General features: G+C 40.1%; 1 protein-coding gene across 2 annotated transcripts in view; it reads right to left on the bottom strand.

Moving 5' to 3' along the window:
* The window catches only part of OSBPL8 (oxysterol binding protein like 8), an 85,572-nt gene extending 64,022 nt beyond the window's left edge, over positions 1–21,550 (bottom strand). For both annotated transcript variants that reach the window (XM_054631308.2, XM_077178812.1), the window contains exon 1: positions 21,356–21,550. The gene's annotated coding sequence lies outside the window, so the exon portion shown is untranslated. The remainder of the gene's footprint in view (positions 1–21,355) is intronic.
* Positions 21,551–21,921: the final 371 nt, after the last annotated feature.

Below are 21,921 nucleotides of genomic sequence, written 5' to 3'. Positions count from 1 at the left end.
GCTCCCAAACTTATCCAGGTCTTCATGATAAAGAATCTGCAAGACTGTTCCCATGACTCAAATGAGTTGCTGGTCTTAATGGTAAAAATGTCTATTTCTTCACTTAAAGGTGTCTAGTTACCTGCAGCATTATACACTTCACCTCCACGAGCCATTTTTACCTAGGGCTCAGTCTAACTTTGGAGCATAAAAATAGAGAGGCAATAAACCATTGATTTTGTTCATTCAAGAAAGAACCTATGAAGCTTCATAAAATATTCAGATTTTTTTTGTTTGTTTCATTGTGAAGTAGGCAAAGAAGATTTATTCAAACCTTACAACACCAAATCTAGCATTGTATTTTTACATACTTTTTTTGTTACTTTGCTACACTACTAACCAGCAAAATAGAAGTAAGTGGGCATCATACACAACCATACAAGGTTAAATTGACTAACGACAGTCTTGATTTTGAAGAAAAAAAGATGGACTAAAACTAAATGGTTAGAGACATGGCAAACCATATTCCTTTCAGAACTCCACCCTCTGATTTTCTCCCACATCTGTAAAGTTACTAATAATAGTCTGTCACACGGTACTCTTTGTCATCTCCCATATTGGCAGCTGTATGAAGGGGCAGTGTGACACACTCTGCTAGAGACAGCTGGAAGGGATTAGGAGATTACCAGTCCTCCACACCTGGTCCTTACCACCTCTTTCCCCACTGTGGCTGAGGTTTTTCTGAACTGCCTGTGGACCTGTCTATGCAGGTCCTCCCTAACCCTCTTCTGTCAAGAGGAATCCCCACTACTGCAAATTATTTTAAACAGACACTCACAAGATGTGAATCATTTAAACTGGGCTAGGTCATGGGACTTCTGCAGGCCTGGCACAGCAGGGGTGAGGAACAGCTGAGGGACACCTCTTCACTCACCTCCACTCCAACCAAAACAAAACAGCCTGGGTAAGCATGCACTGTGTTACAGCTACAGACTGCCCCAACACCAACTGCAAACTACTTCAGAAAATGAAGGGAATCATGACAAGGCAAAAGGAAAAGCAATGTTGTTGTAGAGGTTTTTCTGAAATGAAAAAGTAAGATGAGTCAGCAGAGATGTTTCCACAGACAAGATGGATAAGTGGCAGAACAAATCCTTCTGATGCTGATGCCAAAATGGAATGAGTTGTCCTCCTGTGAGAGCAAACAGACCTGGATGTCTTCTGCATGGAACTTTCCAAAACAAAACACAAGACTATGAAAAACATTTTAAGAATATAAGAATTAATTAATTGTACTGAAAAAGCCTCAATAAGAAGATCTTAAAAGTCTACTTTAGTACATCAAATGATGTATCTAAACATTTTAGATATAGCCAATCATAGATACAGAAATATTTTAAGTCTCATCTGCAGCTTAAGAATACAATTTACTCCATAAGGAATGAAGTTTCAGAAAGCTATTCTGAGAGTATTTATAAACCACTGCAAGTAATCATACTATTACAGATCAATGAATTATCAACTGCTAGATGAGCTATATGTGACTAGGAGAGTAGTTCTCACCTACTACAAATAAAGTAACAATGTGAGCTTAAACTACCCTAAAGTTTCTGTATCTCAGAACTGCAGTGATTTTGCTTGGACAAAGAGGCACCAACACACAGACAGCTCACTGCCAGATCAGGTGCTATTGCAGCCAACTTCCTAAATGAATCCATAAGATTTTCCATTAAATGAATAATATACTTCCAAAACTGAGCCAGTGCAAAGACCAATTTTCTAATGGCAATTCTACTAGGTTTTTAGTCCTTCCTTCACACTATGTATTTTGCCACCACTGAGAACTGAAAAAAATGCCCAACTTATTCTCAAGGGTGAAAGAAACCTTAGGGCCTCTTTTGAATTCTTATAGTTATTGAAAGGACACCTTAAGTGTCAGATCTTCCAAAGACCTACCAGTACAGAACCACTTTTCTGTATGCCAATGGTTGTTTCAGCAAAGCAAGAACTGAGATTACCTCTAGAATGAGCATCATGAATACACTTCACAGGAACCCAGTTAAGAGAGTAACTATAATCCTAACTTCTGCTCTAACCTGAAATAAATAAAACAAAAAACGCCTCAAGTTCCAAGAATAAAAATATGAAAGAAGTCTTAACCCAGACAAACAAGTTTCAGTTGAGCTGTGTTGGCTGGAATACAGTTATGTTGTGTGGGAGGTTTCTAAAAAATGGGCTTTCTGCAGGCTTAAATGCAGATATTTCAAACAGGAACCTTATGTTTATTCTCATGTACAACTTAATTTTCTGATTTTAGCAGCAGTGTCTCTTCTTCATAATAAAACAGAGTTGATGACATAATAAATGGCCTTTATTTAAATTTCTTTTGGCAAGTGCTACAAGGTAGCTTATACAAGTTCAAGATACAAGATATCTGTACAAGAATTTAAGAACAAAAGGTCAGAGTAGCCTACTGCAATAGGAAAAACCCTAGAAATCCTAACTTAAAGCAGCAGCAGGTTCAAACAGGCAGCAATAGTATCTGGTTTACACATCATGTTTTATTAAAAAGCTTTAGAAAGTCTAATTTAGATTTCCATTGGTTATGCCAAGTTTGGTTTTTTTTCACTCTAACACTAAAGTAAAACAAGCTGATGAACCCAACTTTGCTTTTTAGATATAAGTGCTGTTCTACTTGATCACAATTCGGGATCTTTCATAGGTTTTTCCGCAGGCTTGGTTTTTTATTTATGTTTGTTTATGGTTTGTAAGGTTTTTGGGAGGATTCTAGGGAAGAAAGTGGGAGTTTTTTGGGAGGTTTCTCACTGTTGTTCTGTGGGGTTTTTTAAATACAGGAGAAAAATATTACAAATAGATTTCATACAAGGCTTAACAAGAACTAGTGCTTTTAGCACCAAATATCCAAGCTTGTCTTCTGAAGCTACTGAGTAACTGCTGATCAACTTTGATTTGGAACTGCTGCAACAATCTTGCATAGCTTTTAATTTAATAGGATGAACCAATAATATTTGAACAATATATCCACAGGAACTGTAGAGTATTATTGCATTGCAGACTTGGCTAGTGACCTAACAATAAAGCTCTTGTTTACCTACCCATTTCTATATAATAAATTACAAGCTCCTGTGTACATTTCTTTGGGCACTGAGAAGCACCTGGCCAGCCACAACAAACAGCTGTGGACGAATCACAAGCATCATCAAGTGACAACTCATCTGCAATTCACAGCCCTCAGAAATCAGGTCAATATCACTGCCTAATGTAAGTCAGCCACTGCTCACACTATTTGCAACAAACAAACAAAAAACAAACAAACAAACAAAAAATTATTTTTGACAGAGATGAAAATAGAAGTCAAGCCTTTCAAACATTACAGCCAGGCCTCAAGAACAGAAATTAAACATATTTGTTCACCAAACTATCCCATTTCTGAGGAGCAGAATGCTTTTTGCTCCCAGTACTGCAAGGAGCCACCAAGACTTTTTATAGCAAGAACCACATATTATGGGGGCAATTTTAATGTTCTGCTTCAGGGACCAATAGAAAAGATTCTATTTTTTCTGCTTCCATCAATTAAGAATGTGCCATGGTTGGGATCAAGGGTTCTGTTCCTTGACAACCAGGGAGTGGTGGTAAGCACAGACAGGAAAACAAAGTCTTGACACTTCCTTGGAAATTCTTTGAAATGCTTTGGAGAAGAAAACAAAGAGAGAAAAAAATTACATCCTAAGCAAAGCATTATTCTGTTCAAGGCTAAACAAATATTTAATGGACAAGGAACCTGCTCCTACTCTTCCATCCAGTCTACTCAAGTACTGGGAATTCTCTTTCCCCTAAAATGGTTTAATGGGGCCATCAGATAGCTTGAGTACCTGATTCAAAGTGAATACAATCCTCTCAGCTGTGCAATCCCATAGGACTGTGTGATAGGAAATTTGAATCCTGCCTCCCCACCATCCTCTATCCAACCCCTCAATAGTCAGCTAGTTAAAGGAGGCAATAAAGGGGCAAGAGCCATGACATAGTTCAGGAATGCAAAAGACAGACACAAATGCTGGGAAGGAGGGATGCAAGCTCAAACAATTTAAATTGCTATTTTGATGATAAATAAGGGAAAGAATAGTTCCAAGAGGGAATGTATTTCTTTTTTTAAAGTAAAAAACCTACATCCTTGCCTTTCACAGGATTAGAACATTCCAATATTGTCCCCCAAACTGACAAGAATTATCAGTTAAGAGCATTTTATCATTTACTTTCATATTTAAAATCACACACAACACCAAGATAACACAAGCTTAACTACCAAGGTAACATTAGCATAAAGCAATTCAATACCCTGTATCTCTGCCAAAGCAGTCAACTACACCTCTATGTATAATGTTACACATTTTATTCCCCTGAAGGCAGCTTACACGTGTATTTCCAAGTCTAATGTGTAGGAAAAGAACTGAGCACTAATTTCCATGCTTCACAAAGTAAATGGAGCCAGGCAGCAATAGCTCAGAAGCTGTAACTGGACAAAAATGCATGTCCCAACCTACCAGAGTGTAAGAGCGTGCTGCTGGGGCACCTTCCCTCTCTGATACACTGCACTGAGGTGACAGAAGGAAGAAAAGTGCAGGTACCCATTCAGACTCCCTGCAGGAGCAGCTGTAAGTGCCAGCACATGCTTCCAACCATGTGCAATGGTAAAAGGGGCAACTGGAGGAGCCCTGTGCCCAGCACTTTCAATCCATTACTAATTATCCAAAAACAGCTGTCACAGATACAAACCAGTCAACTTCAGCAGGTACAGTGTAGCTACAAGTAGAGTCTTTATCTTTTAAAAACTATGATTTGTCCAAGAAATCTTATAATGAACATGTAGGAAAGTGAAAATGTATTGGTTTGGGATTCTTTTTTCCAAAATTGTAAAGCTAAAGCCCAAGTAATACTGATTTTAATGACAGCAACAAACATGCAGAGCCTCTAATCTAAAAACCAGCTTGGCATACATAATCTTTCACATGAGAAAGGATTTCATTCCTTCATTTTGTAGCCCTCAACAGAATTCAGAGAAGAATCAGCATCTCTTGTTGATGATCACAACCTGAGAAAGCATACTACCATATGCCAGTAGTTCTTAATACAGTGGCACGTTTTACACTCCATCCCTGACAGCTTCTAAAAAGTCTGTGAAATTCAACTTCAGCTTTTTTGTATCTAAATTGTCTGCAACAGATATGCAATATGAAATTAGGGCTTGTAACTCTAGGACTGCTATTAACTTAATAAAATCCAGATTAAAAGTTAATAGCCAGCTAGATATTTCAAAACCATTTATAAGCACCAAAATTTCAACTAACTGAGCCAACTACCTAACCAAGATAAGCACACAAACTTTCCAGTTAGAACATGAAGTAATAAGCAATTTCCCCCAAGAGAAAAGCACTATGCCAACACTTCACATACAATGAGAATTGACTGTTCCCAAATGTTGATAAGTATAATTAACCTTCTAACCTTGTCTTTGGCCTTGAACATTAAACCTGAATTCATCTTGAAAACCAATTAAAATGCTAAGCAGTCTGTCTACTTTGGGACTGGAGAATAGCATTCAATCAAAAAAAAAGCACAGCACAATTGTCTCCTTATACACCTTCAAGGATCTGTTAGCTGTTTTAGTAAATAAATAAATTACATTTTAACAAGAACTGAAAAAATTCTTCACAAATATCCTGTAACATTTAAGGTTTATGAAGGCAAAATTGAAGGTTTAACAGGAAAAATAGCCCCAGAGAAAAAAGATAAAGATGATCTAGGTGAGCTATGAAGTTTGATTTTGCCTTTTCATGCTATCTTTAACAACAGATAGTAACTGTACAGTACAGTACCTATTCAAAGAGCTTAGCTTCTCTCTCATTCATTCTGCCTTTTAGATTGCCTACTGACAAGGAAATCTACTTATAATTTATGTCACCCAACCTGCTTTTTCCTATGTCTGCCATTTTGAAATTAGTAGAACAACTAGACTGGCAGGAAGAGCTGGAATTCTCATTTTTCTTTCTAACTTCTTCTTTCCTACCTCATAGATATTTCCTCTTACAAAAAAAAAAAAAAAAAAAATCATGCCTACTTGCTATGAAATTCAGATGCATGTGACTCTGTGATGATCATGTTTCTTCTCATAACTTTATTCAACAGAAGGAAAAGCAGGTAAAGTGATTTCTGATTTTCTAGTGAATCTGAGCTGATGAGCACCATTTTATAGTTACCACTCAGTTTTAACATCAAAATTTTGTTTCCAGTGATATATTCCAGTGTTATATTTTAGTGTAACTTCATTCACTATTGGAGTTCAGAGTGGCATTAATTACTTTTTCTTCCCCATTTTTAGAATTTATTTTTAAATATACACAATATATCTGCCTACCAGGCATCTGTTCCATTATTTCAACAAGCTTAAATTTGCTCTTCATTTTGAAAACAGGTCCTTTATGAAGTGGCAGAAAGTCAGAATCATGTCCATGTCACATTTCATGTCTTTTAACTTCCAGGGAGCTCTCTGGAGGCTGCTCAGTTGCCCTTGACAGTGCTGTAGATGGCAGCATTTCACAGAGCTCACCGCCCTGCCCTAACCTGAGGCTAAGGACTGCCTGCAGGGAATACACTCCAAGGGTGCTCCAAGAATCTTCAGGCATTTCCACAACATACCACACACGATAAGGAAGTACACAAACTGCTTTAATCTGAAGAGCAACCTTCTCAGATGCCTAAAGAAATGAACCATAATGTCAGTTAAACAAAAATGTTAAATTATCACAGGTGAGATCATCCTTAAAACACAGATCCACAATAAACTGCTCCCATGTATGGGATTTGAGCACACTCTGACATTTTGTTTCAGATTACCAGAAGAAAAATCAAGTTTTCCATAGTAGCCTCATATTTCAGAATAGCAAGTGCTGTTCTAGTGCAGGTGTACATCTGGATTGCCTGGACTTTCACTTGACTTGAAATTGAGGCACTTTCAGAAAGTAATTGCCTGCACAGAAAACATCTCAATTTCATGCTAAAATATAGGTCTAGCCTGTCAGCAACACATTTTCCACACAGAACCCCGCAAAAGCAGTCACTTTTGTCTGGAAGCTGACTGTTCACATCATGGCATGCAGGGCATGAGCTTCACAGGAATGAACTACCACTCATTCCTGGAAAACGTAAGTAACATGAATCCAAATATATATATTGCTTTGACTTCCAATTCTCTCTCTTCCTACAATTTTAGCAGGAGTTGAAAAAAGCAAAGTATGCTACAACTCTTATGTCTTCTCCCACACATGCCAGAAGCAGACTGAAGGGCAAACTGTGCAAATCCCATATGACCATCATGGCTTCTATCCACTTCATTATGGGCAGAAAAATTACTCCATCACTAGCAAGTCAGTAGCTTTAGGAACCACCTCAACAGCAATTTCAATGCTCCCCCAGATAAAATCCATCTCCTAGCTGTCAGCCTCATTATGCATCTCAAGCAAAGTACATAACACCAGCTCCCAGGACACCAAGCGTGCCAGCTTGTCTTTGTAATGCTCACAAATCAGAATCCATAGGAGTCTGGCATTTCTATTCCTTATTAGGAAGGACAGCCTGCTGAAGATCAAAATTACTGTCTTTGCTACTCAGCAAAACATTTGGCAACTAGAAGATGCATGAGACACCAGAAACAGTGATGATGAAGGAGGAACAGAAGCCAAGACACCTATGTCATCCTCATTAAGTCAGGAAACAAAGTCCAAGGCTGTCATGGAGAGCACACTGATACCCCTGCATTCCACCAGAGTATCAGCAGTAGGGCTCCTACAAGTGCTGGTCAGAGCAAATAAACTTATGCTGATAACAACCTCCCAGGACTCAGTATTGGGAGGAGTGGAGTGTTACTAATTTTGCTTTATAGCTTATGCTTGCAGTAATTTGTTTGAGGAGGGAGGAGACACTGACATAGGCACCTTAACTGCAGCTTCTCCCACACACTGTTACAATAGCATGATCTTTGCAAGGTAAGCAGCAAAGTCTGTCATGCATGGGATTCAAGTACAGACATTTAAAATTTCACAACTATAAAATATTCATGCATCATGCAAGCTTCCATCACTGAACACCTGTATTTTTCTCCAGAGAAATTAAAGCAAAGCACAAGAACACAGAAGGCTGCCAGGTTTCTGAATTGCTAAGACAGCCAGGACAGCAGCAAAGAAGAAAAAACAAATATGCTGCTATTTGTTTAAATGAAAGGAGAGAGGTGTGTGAGGCTAAAGACAAAACTCTCATGGCCACAGAATAAAGCTGGGATGGAGAAAAGATGTTGAGAAGAGTCAGACAATTATAACCAAAACAGTTAATGACACAGGGAAATCACCTAAAAGAGGACTACAGCAAGACAAATACAGAGATAAATGTATTTTTTTTAAATCACAGAACAAATTTCAAGCAAACATGATCCTGAAACAGGATGGCAACTAAGGCTGCCAGAGCTCAAGTGGGCTTTTGTTCAGTACTGATGGCAACAGCAGCATTGTGTCACAAGAAGAGGACAGATGCTAAGCAGAGTTCGAAAATTGTACCCATCATACCTGTGAGTGGTAATAAAAAAGCCTCATCCTTTCTTCTCCCTCACCACTCAACTCTTGGGACCCTTGACACTGGAGAAGGGAGTGAGGATTCAGTGGGAGCTTTCAGACTGAAAGGTAAAACCCTGATAACATGCACACCTTCCTTCACTCAGGTCCTTTTCTAAGACTTCCCATGAAACTTGTTTAGCGATTACTTTTCCCTCCTCCACAATTTCCCCTGTCTGGGCTGCCCTGCTGCAGAACATGCTGTGCAGATTGCAGGTGGTCAGCTATAGCAAGTTACAAGTCATTAAAACACCATCTGCTCCCTGACAAAAACAACAAGAAATGAAAAAACACCAAAAATGCCCCACATCCCTTTCTTCCTTCCTTCCTTCCCTCCATCCAAATGGTGACAGGCAGAGGTGCAACATAAACACCATCTCTATGAAGGCACTAAACTATATTCAGAAAATTATTCTATGAGCCAAGAGCTTGCTTCCACAACATTTCCCCCAACACCTTAAAGCCAAATGAATCACAACAGATGCTACTCATTTGGCAAGAAAGACAACCCAAGCTTCTTAAAATCTGCCTTTGTAAGACAGAAATATCTGCTAAGCAAGCAGTTTATGTTTTGATCACTTACAAGAAACTTACAGTCAAAAAACCCCAACCAAACCATACCACCAGAAAAACACCAAAATGTTTAAATGAAATTGTTAGCTAACACTGGAAACTAACACATTTTTTAAACCTACAGAAATGTCTACAAAATGCCTACAATGAATCACAGTTGAAATTTACGTGCAATACCGCAGACATGTTTCAGCCATCACTTTTGATCACTATACATTCAAACCAACACCAGGTCTCTCTCCCTCTAATTTCCCTTTCCTTTTCCTGGGCTGCCAGCATAAATGCTTTTTTACATATTATATTCACAAACGGTCAACTGCCAGACAATATTCCACGTACAGAATTAAAAGGAAAAACAAATTAAACTCATTGTCTATAGTTCTTAAGAACAATACACAGTGAAGTAACACTTAACACTGTTTTCTTAAAATGCAACAAGCCTTAGCTTCCTGAAGTTTAAAATTAAACCCAAAAGAGCCAGCAGTTTGAGAAGCCTGAGCCTCCTGTTGCTACACAGCAGTACCAAGTGTCCACGTTGGTACAGAAAAATTACTGGTTTCTTCTTCCACAAGCAGACTAAGCCATTTAATCTTTCTGCTGGATCTTCATCAGCCTGATGCATAATATACTGTTACAAGTTCTGGTGAAGAAGACAGGAAGATATGATTTTTAACTGTTCTCAGCATGAGAAATGTCATGCTGGTAATTATTTCAGATGCATAATGAATTCCTGTACCTGCAATAAGAGGAAGAAGTAGTCCACAAATTATTATCCAGAATAATTAAGGAACAGAGTTCAGAAATAAATGCATGTAAGGAAACAAAAGCATGAAAATGCAGGAAGACAGGCAAAGCTACATCTGCATTATATTTGTCAGAGATTCCTCCTGGCAAATATTTAATCTATGTAGGATGTAAAGATAAATAATTTCTTCTCTTTTTGAATGAAAGCCTACAGGTGATAATTTGAAGCATTCACAGATTACAGCAACTGAAACAGTACAGCTCAATGTTGACTTTTGCCTTATCCTGTTCATGCCTCAATTCCATCTACGCTGCTAATATGGCAATTAATAAGATGGAGGTTATTTCAGTATATTTACATTAAGAGATAACACAAGTCCTGTTCATAAGTAGGTTATATTTACAAAAACAATCTATCAATCACAAAGGAAAGTTACTTAAGATAAGCAAAAAAGTCCAGTTTTTCTTCATTTCATAAAGAAGGATGAAATACAATTCGATAATTGGTAAAATAAAAAGCTAAAATCTGTATTGAAGTTCTTTTCTGGTCAATTAGTAACAAAAAATAAATATTTCTACTCAATAAATGGTACAACATGCAATTATCGATTTGGTACGCTTGAAAAATCATCACCACCTACCAGACACTTAATCTTCTTTTTGACATAAATCAAGCTCTGTTTAGGAATAAGGTAGAAATCAACAATAAGATATACAAGGAAACTTTTTAAGTCTACTGAAGACAGATATTTATATATAAATATATGGCTATTTATAAGCCAAAAACAGGGGGAAAGTCCAAAAGCTTGTTTTAATTCAACAAGGTCTCTGAACACCAAAGTAGCACAACTTGTAATGAGATCTGACAGTGATCAGAGCAGAGGTCTTCTACAAATTTAAAAAGAAAGCCAAGCAAAACCACCAAAAACCACGCCCTCTCAGACCACAGGCCTCATTTCCTTACACCAGTTCCTAGTTCAGTTAAGAAGAAAGTATGTTTCCCTGCTCCAAGCTGACAGCCAAACAGAGCTGATGACACTGAAAAAAACCTGATTATTGAGCTTCAAAGAAAAATATTCTGGTTAGTGCATGGAGAGGAATATTGAGCGGTGTTCTTTGAAGCACTGACAGTAAGTGGATATAGTTAATATTTAATTAAAGTAGCTGCCATGGTACAGATCCATCTGTACACTCAGGTTTATTTCTCACCAGCTTCTCCTTCACTTTATAGGGCAGCTCATTGCTCACTGCATTCTACCTTGATTAGAACCTTTAAGCCTTCTGCTCAGTGCTCCTTTGCCTAGCAGACTTATTTTTTATCAAAGGAGACCAATTCTCATGAAGGAAGAACATTTATTCTTGTTGAATAAAGAGGTCTTAATTGCATCTTAAAAATTCTGCTTACGCTCAGTAATTTTGTGCACTATTTAAATAAATGGAATTGTCATTTCAGTAGGGGAAATGCTTTCTGCTTGCCAGTTTCACAGGCCTCAAATCCATGCTTTCCTCTGGTGACTTTCTTTCCCAGGACCTTTAATGTAGCTGTTTGCATTAAGGCTTATCCTGAGCATTTTCAAGGCAGCACAGGTTTGTAACAGTTAACTACAATCCTGTTTCCAAGCTAGAATCAAGGTAATGTTTTTAATAACAGCAAGCAGTAAATCTTTACAGGTAGCTTAGAGTGGGGTCCTTAATTCTGTGTACAAAACAAGATCTAAATGTTAGCTTATTGGCTTCTCTGCACAATCAAAGACTACGTTTTAATTACTGATGCAAAATTACAGAATTGTGATTTCAGCAGAGGAAATTTGTGTTGTAACAGAAATCTTCCAGCCTCCGAAAGATCATAACAGACAGCCCAGCAAGACCCTTAGTGTTAGAATTGTAACTTTTCATGTATTGTGCAGATTCAATTTGTATTTTTTTAGACACTAATTGAAGCAGAGATACTTTCAAAGTGTGCAATACAGATAAGCAAACTTGCTTGACTTACCTATACCAAAAACTTTTTTTTTTTTCTAAAGGAATTTGCAAATAAAATGAAAGACTGCAGGTCACAGCTGCTGTGTTAGGCTGAAGACCTAGCTGGGAGCCCTGCACTGAGAATTGCCAGCTCACAGTTTACAGGAGGTTATCTCCTTCTCATGTATTGCTAGGACACTCTTACCTATGCAAATATATACATGCACACATGCAAATTATATTCTACAGGTTCAGCAAGTCCTTGCAACAAAGCAGATTCTACATAGGCCCTGTATCACATCCAGACAGCACACACCACTGTCTAAGTAACATGGGCAAGCACATCACTTAAGGAAAAGAAAAAGATAAATCCTCCTCCAAAGTAGTCCTCCACAGCAGCTGATCCATCTGGAGAGAATATAAGGGAATTGTCATGCCCTCTTCCAAAACTGTGATCTCCTGAAAAACAGCTAAAGCCACAGTCAGTCAGATGGTGCCTAGAGCTACAAGAAATCAGACAGAAAATTCCCTTCAGCCCTTTAATGGTGATTTTTGTAGGAGACCAAGGCAGAAGACAGATGGTAAGTATCCAGTGAAATTGGAACAGATAATATAGCTGGAACTGCATATAAAGTAGACAGGCCATATCTCACATGAAAAAGCAGCAATCCCAGATGTCTTTTCCTCAATAAAGCTAGCAGAAGGAGGCCCTCACCATCCTACTAACACAGACAAAAATAGAAGAGAAGCAAAAAGGCCACCTCAACATTGGCAGAGCAGCTGCTATTAGGTTAGGAAAGTGATGCAAGTGGTCTTCACTCACAAAACATACTCTTCCATTAGTAATGTGCACATGACATGCACTTTAAGTACGTTAGACATCAGCTACAAAGCATGGCCAGATGTTCAGTCACACTAGATTAATCCTATCTGCTACTTCAGGTAACAATTTAACAGTATTCTTCAACCCTCCTACCTTCTCTCTACTGCATATTACCATAAATTTAGTGACATTGCTTGAAATGGAAAAGCATATTAGCAGGGACAAAAATCAGAAGCCAATTCAGCATTGTAAGGTTCCCCCATAAGAAATGGAAAGAGGAGAGCAGCAGATTTCTTATTCAGAGAATCAATCATGATCAGCCATCCAGAGAGCTGGAAAATATGCAAGTCTAAAACCTAATAAAGATATGGAAATTTCTCTTTGTAGACCTTGTACTTTACCTGTCCAATACGAGACCTAAATGACTTCTCCTGTTGCAGAGACCTCTCTTTTTGTCTCCCAAAGTGGAAAGAGGGCATTAAGAATAAGGAGCATTAAGAGAAGAGAACATGTTTGCATTATCTTCTAGTTAGTTACTCAACTAGTCAGTTACTCAACTGTACAGTCATACCAGCAATATTTAACACGTTTTGCAAAATTTTATTGTCTGGCATACTATACCCAGAATAAATGGGTGGTGGCTGTATAGTACACATAACAAATCCACTGAGATGAATCAAAGCCAAATTTTCCCTCCATTTGGCCCAGGTTTACAGTGCAGGCTATTAATCAAGTTTAGCTGGTGTACAACATCTCCCTGTGCCAATATTGTTCAGAAGGAGAACAAGCTATTAGAAACAATGAATTGACACTGAGCTGATGCCAATTTGTGGCCCAAGTCTACAGAACTTTTCATTTGCAATTTTTCCTCCAATTGCACTAGCTGTTATTTGACATCTTCAACAAATATTTTTTAAGATTTTTTGTATTTAACGCTGTATCTAGACAAACTTTGTTTCCTCTAGACTTAGATTAAACACATTCATAATTACTCAAACACTCCTTGCTAAAAGAAGCAATAGCCCCTTAGAATGGTCTTTAGGGGCAATGTAAGTGCCACTTCCAAGTCTTGTCATTTTCGTCTTGTTAATGTTTCAACTCAGACTCACTCCTCTATTTCTGGAACTGGTATACTAGAACAGTTAATACTTCCTTTAGGTAACAACCTGATGTCTTTGGCTACTTTATTCCATATTTATGCATGGACTATGTATTAATAAAATCATTGTGTTTCAAGTACTTAAAATATATATCCTTTTTTTAAAGTCCAATAGTCCATCAAAAAGTACAGTACAGCAGCTTCCAAGACGTGGGAAAATGACAGCCCTAGCATTAGTCATAATAGAGTATTCAGCTTCTACCAAAAAATTAAATTATACATCCACCTATTAGTGGAAAAAGAGCCCTTGGTTGACTTAACAGGTACTCTTTACCTGAAAATGACCAAGGCTTGAAACAAAGCAGCTCTGGGGGTTAGCACCATCTCCACCTAGCACCACTCCTACAATTTACATCTAATTGAGCTCCCAGTTGTAACTCTGTGGAGCCAGTGTTCAATACAGCACAGAACTGCAGTTTCATGTTCAGCAGCCATGGTGTAGGTGGCAAGGAGTCAGCACGACTGACATGTTCTACACAGGAAGCACAAAGATTATCTGTGCCTGTCTACAAAGCAGGAGATGCACCAATGTTAAACTGCCTAAGAACATACACATGCCTACATCAAGAAGATGAGCTGCCTCATTTCCATACAAAATGGAAAATTCCAAACTGAACCCTCCTCCCCCCACGTGTGAGGGTGGGGATGAGGGAGAAGAAAAAGCTAAGTGGTTCACTCTTAATAAGAAAGTCAGGCCCAAGTAACATAGACTGCATTATATGCATTGCCACAGTATCTCTGTTTAGACCAAAACACTTTCCTTGCGTTATGTAATCAATTGCACTACTCTAAATGGAGATCTAAACTGGCTCAGTTCCGTTCAGAGACACAAATAAACTTGTTCTTGTGATTGCCTTCCACTGGAAAAAGCACTGAAAGAAATATCACAAGAGCTCTGATTACATCTAAAGCCTCCTAACAGAGATTTTATGAGGCAAAGGTAAAGTCATGCAGGGCAAGAGACTGGTGACCTTCTACAGCCATGTTAAATATTTGTTTTCCTATTTGTTACGTATTCTGAGTTTCAGACTGAAACTCTAGCATGTTTCAGTCCTTCTCTTGGACTAGTTCTCCAGTGAGGAACAACAGCAAACCCACTCTCCTGGTACAGTATGGTGCTGCTGTGAGTCCCAGAGCTGAGAAACAACAAACTGCAGTTTCTGCAGACCCACTGCTTTAATGCCTAAACAATATCCCAGCTATCTCTTCATGCTAAAGAACAATATTTGACTAACGCAGCACAAAGGTTCACAAGCTGCACCAAAACCTCCACTGCAAATAAACTGCCTCCTCCTCTCCTGGCAGCACCAGCATCCCACCACACAAAGAACAAACACCCCAGCCTGCTCCTCTCAACCACCCATCCCCATGCACATCGCTGGGCTCTCGGGCAGCCACCTCTGAGACGAGACTGGAAGGAACAGCTTGCACAGGGAGTGGCAATTGGGATTTATTCTCAAAGCTTCATGTGCCTGTGAACAGTATTTTTCCCTAACTCCAGTCATACACTCTGCAGCATTTTCATGCCCTGCAGAAACAAACCACAATATATGGCCTGCTTTAAAGAAAAAACAGTGACCCATAAGCAGCTATTTACATCAGAACTAAATATGCAAGAATAAAGGAAAAATATGCTACTTAGTACTGGAAAGAGTTTACATCTGTCACCATACCAAGTGATCTTTTCTACTACAGCACAACCAGAGCAGGGAAAACTACTGTTTTGAGTTTCTCAGTTCAGCACCATTTCAGAAGCATCTATTCACATAATTTTTAAAACCTGCAAAGATTGCAGGACCACAAAATATGAATATATTAACTTAAAAATTAGGTCAATGCAGTATTGAAACAAATGCCACCCATCCTTTACCTAATGAAAGTATTCACTTTGCACATAAAGGATGCTTTTTACTACCATGTCTTAGAAGTAATTAGAAAAAAATCCACATGAAACTTTAAGCAAATGAACTTGCTGTGTTCCTGGCCAAGTGTTTCATGAATCTTAATACATCACATTTCGGCTTTAGAATAAAGGCGGGAATCTTTCACAATTCATGAACTTGACACCAACTAAATCTATAATTTATTTTCACAAATCTTGTATCAACAATATAGCTCTCTTTTTATGTATCACCATCCAGTTGTAAGTAATAAATTGTCTTAACTCTCCAAATCATCTGTAACAAATACAACGTCTAAAGACCATTTTTGAGGAAAAAGATGCCAATCACTGAGACATGGCCCGCTTAGGTAGTAAGAAAAAGATCAACTGCACATGAGACAAAGCCAGGTTTGGAATGATGCTTCTGCTACTTGAAGAGTCATGTAAACCATTAATGGGTATTACTAATTACTCTGAGGTGGAATGAGAGGTGAAAACTACCCTTTAATTTATTGAGCTTTGGGAATGCTTAAGAATAGATAAATAATACCCAAGCCACAGTCAGGGACCCAACTTGGTTTACTAGACCACCTGCTTAAAGACTATTATTGGCTTTAAACATGTGAATTCTAAAAAGCCCCACTTATTTTCTCATGTGTAATTCCTTAAATAGCTAGAACTGTCAACCAAAAAAAGTCTCCCTGCAATACACATGCTTCCCTAAGTTAAGCAAGAACACTCAATAAAATAATTTTTTTTCACATGTTTAAATGACCAGTATTATACCTGCACTTCCAAGTCGAAGCCTATTCAAAAGAAACTCACTGGTCTTTTGAAATAACCTGCAAAATACCATGGCTTCTGTTTGCAGGCAAGAAAAAGATAACTCTGGAAGGAAACATGCTGTTTTTCCTTATCTCAGCTCAATAGTCATATTAACAGCTTCTGCAGTACTGCAACACAAACACTGGGTGACAGGATTAATGCACTGGCAAATGGCTGAACATACAGATAGTGTATGAACTAGCTCAAGCCTAGATGCAATGAGAACTCTTTCAAATGGATGAATGAATGGTTAAATGAAAAAAAAAAAAAGGAAGATCAGATACACACATTCCCATACGGTGTCAAAGTCACTGTAACCTCAAGAACGTCTTGAGAGACAGATGTAGCATTTTTAGTGGATGAATGATAAGTGCTGTACTCTGTGCTGAGGGAACAAGCTGAGATAAAACCTCACATCCACAATTAAAAGTGTGAAGAAAATTAGGTTTATTTATTCCTCTCCTAGCACCAGAAGTCCAAGCTATTTCCTCAAAGTGAAAATCTGACTTCCCAAATGCCTCCTACCATCTGTCAAACAGTTTTAGCTGTTCTCAAGAAGCTTCTTATGCTACTACACACATTACATCTGCAACAGATTTCCTTCTTGTACAGTACAGATGGGATTAAACACTGTTTTATAACAAATATAGCAAAATACTGCTCCAGATTTCAACTGTGTACAATCCAGAACCAGTCACTCTGAATAAAATACTTTTAACGTATCTGATACTAATCAGTGGCCTATTATGAGCACTGCTTCCCCAACTTCACTGGCTGCATTTATAGAGTTCAACACTCTATACAGGCGTTCCTTTTAAAAGCCAATGTCAGCCATCACAAGCACCGTCATGGTCTGAAATTACCAAAATGAGACAAATCACCAGAAAAGCATGCAATTTGCTGTTCCCACAAGCTGGACAAGCATATGTTTTTAAGACAAAGCTACACAGAGCTGCTTCTACTGCATCAAAACTGATGGGAGTTTCTCAGGCAGAGAAACTACCTCCTTCATCAGAAGCTAATTTATAAAAACGGACCCAAATCAATGCAGATTCTTTAAGTCCAAGGTCCAAATTAGTCCACAAGGATGCAACAATGGATCTCCTCTACCAGTTATCAATACCATTAAGTATTTTTCAAAGTCAATAACTCATCTTTTCTAGTTTTTGGTTACTAGGCCTTCTAGCACCTAGAAAACTTGTGCAAGTCACACTTGTCTCAGTATTTGTTCACACATTCTCAAGAGAAGCAAGAGCCTTACAAAGCCCTTCACATGGCTCCAGCTTTAAACTCAGAGCATGATTCTCCACTTTGTAGAGAGGTGGGAGAGGCGTAGGCAGCAGATGGAAGGAAGGGAACTATTTACCAGCTGAAGCTAAACACTGAGAATATCAACTTTACCCAAAAGACAGGAGAACAGCAAAATAATTGCTCAAAAAAATTTCAGAGACAGTCCTCTAAAATGAATCAAAGGCATTGGGAAAAACATTTTTTGTCGCTGTCGGGTTTTTTGTTCAGCTGGGTTTTTTCAAACAAAACAAAAGACCAAGACTGTGCCCATCATTTCTTCTGTCTTGAACAACATTTACTTCTGAACTTTATTACCATCAACCACCTGTTCTAATAGTAGATGATTATAACTGCTGTCTAACAAACCAGAAAAGATTAACTAATTCAACATCATTATGACCACATCAGAATACTGAAAGGGGGGAAAAAGAAAACGACACAGTAAATGCAGTTAACTCAGGAAATCAACTAAAGAATCATTTCCCACTTAGAAGCAGTATTTTTAACTTCCACACCAATTCACCACAACAGCCTAGGCAATGAACCACACTGCTTCACCCTTCCTGTGAAAACAGTGACTATACAAACACCTCCCTCCAAAAGCTTTGTGCCGCTGCTCCTCTGCTTCCCAACTGTACATCTGCTGTAGAAGCAAGATCTTCATTAACAGCATAGTCTACTATGAAACACAATTTACCTGACCAAGAGGTTCACATCACAGTTCAGAGAATAGGATCAGCAATGTCTGTGTTTATGCTACTTTATTTACATTGCATAGACTGGAGAAAAACCCACACATGTTGTGAGTAAAACCATGTTGTTTTCTACAACTATCACTATTTCTTCACTGAAGGTCTCTTTTTTTTGTTTTCCCTCATAATTCTATGTTTTGTTGAACAATAAAAGCTGTTGTTCTGTGTTTAATCATAAATTTGAGTAATGTAGATGCATGATGCATGTTCATTAAAAAGAAACTAACAGAACTAAAACAAACCACATTGCTTGGCGCATTAGGAAGTTTTAAGTATACGACATTAAGTAAATTCTCCAACAAATTTATTTTCTGTTCTGAAGCAGAAGACCAAGAGACCAAGAGATAACTTATCTGGCAGCCTAAAGCAAGAAGAATTACACAGCACAGGAAGGGAGAAGGGAGAAAAGGCCTTTAGAAAACTCTGCTGCATGCTTCAGGAAACAGAGTTTGTGGGAAATGCAGTGGGGAGGGAGGTGGTAAAGCAGTAATCAGTGAAGAGATGAAAGCCTAATAATTGACTCAACACAGTTCATTAAAACTTGGCTGAGTGTCCTATGCAAAGATTTACTGGACGGAGAGGAGGCTGGAACACAACTTTACAGAATACAAAGTATGCATAGTTTCTTTACTAGGTAGCTGCACAACCATTTATTTGAAAGTGTAACAGCAGACCAGACAAAAGAAAATGGGTAAGTGCTGCATCGCCTCAGACCCTTCTCGAGCACGTTAACAGAATTTAAGAAAAGACAATCTAAAAATAAGCCATCTTCTGTAAACTTCCCTTCCCTCCAAATTATTTTCCTTTCGTTTCTGCATCTTATTTCTCTTTGGAGCAAGCAAACCACTACTAAAAGAACAGGACCACTGAAGTCTGACTTTCTGTTTCAGTTCAGCTCCTCATAAAAAGTGTACGAGTCCAGCATTGTTTCCTGCAACATCAGAAAATTCCTGCTATTGTAAAAGTTAACAAACATCCACAAGCATTTATAGAACAGAGTTTGAGGTACTCTGGGGCAGAGATATGAGCTGGACAGACCTTTACTAAAAAGTCATTTTTTAACTAATTTGACAAAGCAGCGTGTTTAAAAGGAGTTCTTTTCCATGACCCATGATTAAAGTAGAAAAAGGATTTTGTCTTGCTAAGTCTAAGCTACATCAGCCTTGAAATATTTGGTTTACTTATGACATGATTTTTAGAGTCTTTTCCAAACTAAATGATTCTAAGATCTTCACAACTCTAGAATACAAAAAAAAGAAAACAAAGAGGAGTCAAAGGGTCCACAAGTGACTACAATCACACATCTCTTTTTTTCCCAACTAGTTTCAATTCTGAAGTAGACACATCAAATCAGCATCTGGAAAGGAGGGCTCTACGGCCAGGTTTTGGCAAGTTGTGTAATCACAAAACAAATTACTTCAAAACTCAGGAGTTTTGACTAAAAGCTAGTACTTAGCTAAAACAACAAGTGACCTCAGAAGTTTGCAGGGAATTCGAAAACAAAACAGCGCACAGAAAATTTCCCCAGTCCCTTCTACAGTTACTTGATAGCCAACAATGCAACTATGTTCTTCTCATATTTTCCACATCATTGAAAACCAGAACTGTATCAACTCTAAACTCTCACTCAACAGACCTGACAAAGACAAGCGGGAAGCCCTGCTATTTACACAGCTCTGTTGCTGCCCATTATGCCCACTGTAGACTAACAACTGGGTACTATCTCCTGTCTTTTCCAAACTTCAAAACTGAGGTTGATAATTAACGAGCATTAGCAGAGTCTCGATTGCACTAACACTTAGGTAGATCAAATAGATTTACATTTCCTATGATTAAGTTGAAATGACTGAAGTTATGAAAGTTGCCAGATGAAAATCAACTCTTTTTAAAAGGTATCCTGACCTCAGTCCCAAGAACTCTGTTTTGGACAGTGGAGGCACGAAACGTGTTAGAAACAGTGACACGCTGAACTGATGGCTTTCCTCCTTTCAGGAGACAAATTGCACAGCGCACTGCTCTAACACACAATTTGGGAACACCACTATTTCAAGCAACCGCGTGAACCTCATCTGGACGATCACGGCGTTCGCTGAGCAGGGCGCCCTTGGAGCCCAGGCTCTTTAGGGAGCGAGCCATTTGCAAGGCCTGCTAATAGAGATGCAGGAGCGCGGCTGGCAGCGCCGCGGGACCGGGCACAGTAACTAGGTTTCGCTCCCCAGGGCACGGCTGCAGCGCAGGCTTATTTTCCCAGTGCGAGGGGAAGGAGGTTACCGGCAGTCACAGCAGATACATTTTAACTGCATTTAACGCGACCGGTTGCAACGGCGGCGGGCGAGCCCGGGCTGCCCGCAAGGCAATGGCAACAGCCGGCCCGTGGTGCGGAGCCCCCGGCCGCGGTGCCCGGCTCCGCGGGGCCGTGCTGGCAGCCCGACACCGCACCGAGCTGCCGCAGCCCGCTCAGCCTGGCCCGCGGAACCCAGCCCGGCCGGCGCCCGCCAACACCCACCGGGCCCGGCGCTACCGGAGACCCCCGGCGGCTCCCAGCAATCCCCTCCCGCCCGGCAGCCGGGGGAGGCGGCACGCTCGGCAGCGCGGCCCCGGCGGGGACCCGGGTGTCACCGTGGCACACGCCCCCCGCCCGCAGCCGCGGTCGCTGTGGCGCTGCCCCGGAGCCGCCGCTGCCCTCACCTCTGCCCGCAGCAGGTCCGGCGGGAGGCGCGGAGGGGCGCCCGGCCGGGAGCGCTCCCCTGCCGTCCCCTGCAGGCGCGGGCTGCGCTGTCCCGCGCGGCACGGAGCGCTCCCGCTGCCCCGCTCCCGCTGCGGCCGCCGCGGCCCCGCCCGGTCGCCGCCTGATCCGCTCATCCGCCGCGGCGGGAGGCGCGCGCGCAGGCGCGGGAGGCGGCGGCGGCCCCGCCCCCCGGGGCTGCGCGCGGGCGGGCGCGGTGTGAGGGGGGCCCGGGAGCCTCCTGAGGAAATCCCGTCTGTGCCCAGCTGGCCCTGGCCCGCCGCCGGGAACCGCGACCTGCGCAGCATGCGGGGAAAGCACGGGCTCGGGTGGCACCGAGCTGTAACATCACCCAGCCTGCCCTGTTACGGGATAACAGGCAGCGGAAAAGTAGTAACAGCGGAAATAAAATGCGGTCTGAAGCATGCAAGACGTCGTCTCAGATTAACATCACAACAGGAACCCTGAATTGGTTTTTTTTTCTTTTTTTTATCGCCTCAAAATATGACTTCTCAGATTCACAGAATCA

This window comes from Agelaius phoeniceus, chromosome 5 (assembly GCF_051311805.1).
Source record: "Agelaius phoeniceus isolate bAgePho1 chromosome 5, bAgePho1.hap1, whole genome shotgun sequence".
Classification (NCBI taxonomy): Eukaryota; Metazoa; Chordata; class Aves; order Passeriformes; family Icteridae; genus Agelaius; species Agelaius phoeniceus.
This window is presented reverse-complemented; position numbering and strand designations above follow the sequence as displayed.